The sequence below is a fragment of the Leptodactylus fuscus genome, chromosome 3 (genome assembly GCF_031893055.1).
Source record: "Leptodactylus fuscus isolate aLepFus1 chromosome 3, aLepFus1.hap2, whole genome shotgun sequence".
NCBI classification, from domain to species: Eukaryota; Metazoa; Chordata; class Amphibia; order Anura; family Leptodactylidae; genus Leptodactylus; species Leptodactylus fuscus.
In genome coordinates this window covers 28,581,083-28,586,133 of record NC_134267.1, presented here as the reverse complement: position 1 = coordinate 28,586,133, position 5,051 = coordinate 28,581,083, and positions in this window count along the sequence as shown.

The following is a 5,051-nucleotide window of genomic DNA, read 5'->3' as shown; positions in this document are numbered from 1 at the left end:
GAAGCATACAAAAAGTTGTCTCAGAGATTTAACCTGTCAGTTTCCACTGTGAGGAACATAGTAAGGAAATGGAAGACCACAGGGACAGTTCTTGTTAAGCCCAGAAGTGGCAGGCCAAGAAAAATATCAGAAAGGCAGAGAAGAAGAATGGTGAGAACAGTCAAGGACAATCCACAGACCACCTCCAAAGAGCTGCAGCATCATCTTGCTGCAGATGGTGTCACTGTGCATCGGTCAACTATACAGCGCACTTTGCACAAATAGAAGCTGTATGGGAGAGTGATGAGAAAGAAGCCGTTTCTGCACGTACGCCACAAATAGAGTTGCCTGAGGTATGAAAAAGCACATTTGGACAAGGCAGCTTCATTTTGGAAACAAAAATTGAGTTGTTTGGTTATAAAAAAAGGCGTTATGCATGGCGTCCAAAAAGAAACAGCATTTCAAGAAAAACACTTGCTACCCACTGTAAAATTTGGTGGAGGTTCCATCATGCTTTGGGGCTGTGTGGCCAATGCCGGCATCGGGAATCTTGTTAAAGTTGAGGGTCGCATGGATTCCACTCAGTATCAGCAGATTCTTGAGAATAATGTTCAAGAATCAGTGACGAAGTTGAAGTTACGCCGGGGATGGATATTTCAGCAAGACAGTGATCCAAAACACTGCTCCAAATCCTCAGGCATTCATGCAGAGGAACAATTACAATGTTCTGGAATGGCCATCCCAGTCCCCAGACCTGAATATCATTGAACATCTGTGGGATGATTTGAAGCGGGCTGTCCATGCTCGGCGACCATCTAACTTAACTGAACTTGAATTGTTTGTCCAAAATACCTTTATCCAGGATCCAGGAACTGATTAAAATCTACAGGAAGCGACTAGAGGCTGTTATCTTTGCAAAAGGAGGATCTACTAAATATTAATGTCACTTTTCTGTTGAGGTGCCCATACTTTTGCACCAGTCAAATTTTGGTTTAATGCATATTGCACATTTTCTGTTAGTACAATAAACCTCATTTCAATCCTGAAATATTACTGTGTCCATCAGTTATTAGATATATCAAACTGAAATGGCTGTTGCAAATACCAAAATATTTAGAACTAAAAATGATTAAGATTAATAGGGGTGCCCAAACTTTTTCATAGGACTGTAGATTGTGTATTTTAGATCAATTCATGGGACTGGCCTGAGGCTTTAAGTGTAGAGTGTGAACATATGTAGGGGTATATCCTTGTGTCTGAACTCACATAGGGGTATATCCTTGTGTCTGAACTCACATAGGGGTATAGCCTGGGGTCTGAACTTATGCAGGGGTATAGTCTGGGGTCTGAACTTATGCAGGGGTATAGTCTGGGGTCTGAACTTATGCAGGGGTATAGTCTGGGGTCTGAACTCATATAGGCGTATAGTCTGGGGTCTGAACTCATATAGATGTGTAGTCTGAGGTCTAAACTGATATACAGCTATACAGTGAAATAGGGGTATCGTTTTGGTATGACTTTATCCAGGGGTATAGTCTTGGATATGAATGTATGTAGGGGTATAGTCTGGGATCTAAAAAGTCTCCTAATTTCCAGCCTGGTTGTTACAACTACCAGTAAAGACCCACCAATGAAATCAGAAGATAGACCACAAACAGACCTGTCACTATCAGCATCTGATAGCACAAAACTCTACACTATTGTAACAGAACATCAGCTATGTTTACTGACAACAAGCAGAGATTTTGAAAATGTTGAGGAATTGAAACTCAAAGGGACAGAACATTTATTACAACTTGGAATAGTTATAGACTTTGGATGAGGCTTTTACAATGTGCAAGTAGTGAGGATTGTGTCATCTTCACCTGAGGGCTATGTCATCTTCATCCAAGGATTGTGGCATCTTCATCTGAGAATTGTGTCATCTTTATCCAAAAATCGTGGCACCTTCGCCTAAGGATTTATGCATCTTCATCTGAGGATCATATCATCTTTATTTCATGGATTGTGTAATCTTCATCTGAGGATCGTGGTATCTACATCTGAGAATCAAGTCATCTTCATTTGAGGATTGTGGTAATGTGATCTGAGGATCATATTATCTTCACCTGGAGAGCATGTTATCTTTATTCGAGGATCATGTCATTGTCATCCACGGATTAAGGCACACTTATCTGAGGATCTTGTCATCTTCACTCGAGGATCAAGTCATCGTTAGAGGATCCTGTCATCTTTATCCAAGGATTGTCACATCTTCACCTGAGCAATGTTGCATCTTAATCGTGTCATCTTCAGTAGATTGTGTCATCTATACCTGAGTATCAAGTCATCTACATCTGAGAATCTTGTCATCTCCATCCAAACATCATGTCATATTCACCCAAGGATTGAGGATGGAGCCCTTGAGACTTCCTTTGCTCTCCCGTATGGAGTATTCAGAGCTCCTGGATGGCAGTACACGCTCTATACTGGGACTTTGTACATCACTTCCAGATGTGACATTGTGATCTTTTGTTTCATCATGTAGTTATTGCCACAAGCAGCTTCCCATGGAAATCTCATCTAATCAAATGGAAAGATATCCAAACAATGGTGACTTAATGTTGTATCCATGGAAATCTTACCGCCGAGCAGGATGGATTCTTATATCTGCTGCTGATACCTTTTCTATATCATAGGTCATGATTGGTCACCTGGAAATGGAAATATAAGGAAGGGCGTGCAATGTGTAAGATGTGTTCGTAAGATGCAGGAATATTCAGAAGGTAAAATAATGCGCACATTTCAATCTTTTCTTTGGCATAATATATTTGGTGCAGTTTGTTAGTGATGATAGACTCGTCTTCTTACACCGCCTGGTATGGTTCTTCTACATGTGCACCAATAAATCCAGCAATGACAGTGCACATCTACAATACACAATAAAATCCTCTAAAAGTAGATAAATCATAGACCTCTAGGGGACGTATACAGCTCTTATGTAGATCTATGTGTCACCATGGTAACAGACTACAAACAAATCTTTACAACCTAAAGGCAGACTCCATAGGGTCTATAGTCTATTGTCACGACATAGGTAGGATTGTATAGACAGAAGGACAAGATTTGTTTGTCAGAACCATCTAGAAAGTTGTTTCCTTTGTATTTAGGTGAAGAAACTAAAAAAATCTCTGCAAAAGTTTTCACACCCCTTGAGTAAAGTGTTTGGGTTTTGATCAGTAACTTCTGTATTCAGGTCTTTTACAGCTTCAGGGTAAGTTCACACTGGGTTTTTTGGTCCGGATCCTGAGGCAGAGGCCGTCTCAGGTTCCGGACCAAAATACGGTTAGCTGCGACTGCATGTCGACATCCAGTTGCGCATTCCGCTCCGGATTTGGTCCAAATGAATGGGCCTAGTCGGGAGGGAGTGTCTTCAGGCGGATGACGCAAGGTGAATCCCCCTGAAAGAATGAGCTTGTCGCTTCTTTTTCCGGGACCTGCAACAAATGGCTCCCGGAAAAAAGAACTGACCGGCTCCCAATGATTTCAATGGGAGCCGTCTTTTTGGTCAGGATTTTGAGGCGGATACAGCCTCAAAATCCTGACCAAAAAACACTGTGAACTTATCCTTAGGTGTTTTGTAGCAGCCGAGATCAGCAAGTGACCTATCACCTCATAGAAGAGTTGATCTGCCTCTCAGGGCTGTAGGAAAGCTGGATACTTCTTATCTGCTCTTTGTCCTTTCTTCTTCCCTTTGCACAAATATTGATGTTTGTTACTTACACTTCTATCTATTACCCACAATCCCTCTGTGGACAGACTTTCTTATCTTTACTCTCCTGCCAGGATTGCTGATTTGACTTAACCCCTTAATGACTGGGAATGTCGTCTTCTTAAAGCAGCTGTTAGGACTATGTTCACATGATGAAACCGGTCATCGGCAGTGTTCTTCATAGATTCTCATCACAGAGTCATTTGTATCAATGGGCAAATCCTCCGGGCCATGACAAAGTTGCGCATGTACTACAAGACTGTGTGAACAACCCCTAAGGGCTTTATTCCAGTGTGCTGCGCCTTTAAAGGGATCCTATCAGTCAGACACAATTTTTTGTAGGTACCACGTCGGAATAGCCTTAAGAAAGGCTATTCGTCTCCTACCTTTTGTCGTCTTCTCCGCACTGCCGTTCGCCTACAATCCAGTTCTTGTTGGTATGTAAATGAGTTCTTTCACAGCACTAGGGGCGGGCCCCAGCACTCAGACAGCACTGGGGGCGTCCCCAATGCTGCGAGAAAACTCTCTCCAGCGCCGCCTTCTCTTCTTCAGCAGCGTCATCTTCAGCCTCTTCTTCCGGCGATGGCTTGTAACTTCTAGGCCTCGGGCAGAGCAGACAACGCATGCCTACAGGCCAAGAGAAAATGGCCGATTACAATAATGTGTGAGTGCCAATCCTCCAACTGCACAAACAATGGAATTAAAAGGGGACAAAAGTTATAGGGACAAGCCAAAACATAAACCCTCATAGAAATCTAATTGTATAAAAGTAGTAAAAGATAAAGAAGGTAAAATCACCCCGAGAATGAAGTTATGGTGTAATGTGACCCGCCCTGTGAACGCCAAAATAAACGCACCTCACTGGTCCTTTGGCTTCACCCAAGGGTGTGTTTGCCGTTCATCCTGGTATTGGGGGAATGATAAGTGTATGTAGGATAACTAGAGCGCCCCCTCTGGCACCACCCACCAGCAGCGGTCTCTTCTCTTTCTCACTATTACTTGCACTTAGTATAGTTCGGACCTCACAATAATGAAGACCTGCAGATTCTCCATGCACTGACCGGAGAACCTAGGCGGGGCTTGTCTCTATAACAGCAGCCAATCAGAGAAGGCAGAGCTTCAGGGGGAGGGATAGAACGTCAGCCTGGACCAATGGTGAGAAGGGGGTGTGTCTTAGACTACTCAGACCAACCCAAAGACACTGCAGGTAAACTGTAACCATAGATCACAATTAATGGAGCTGAGCTAAAAATCAGAGTATGCTCGAAATGTGAGAGGGCTGAAGGCGGTGACCGCCCCATGTAGGTGCTGAATGACATCA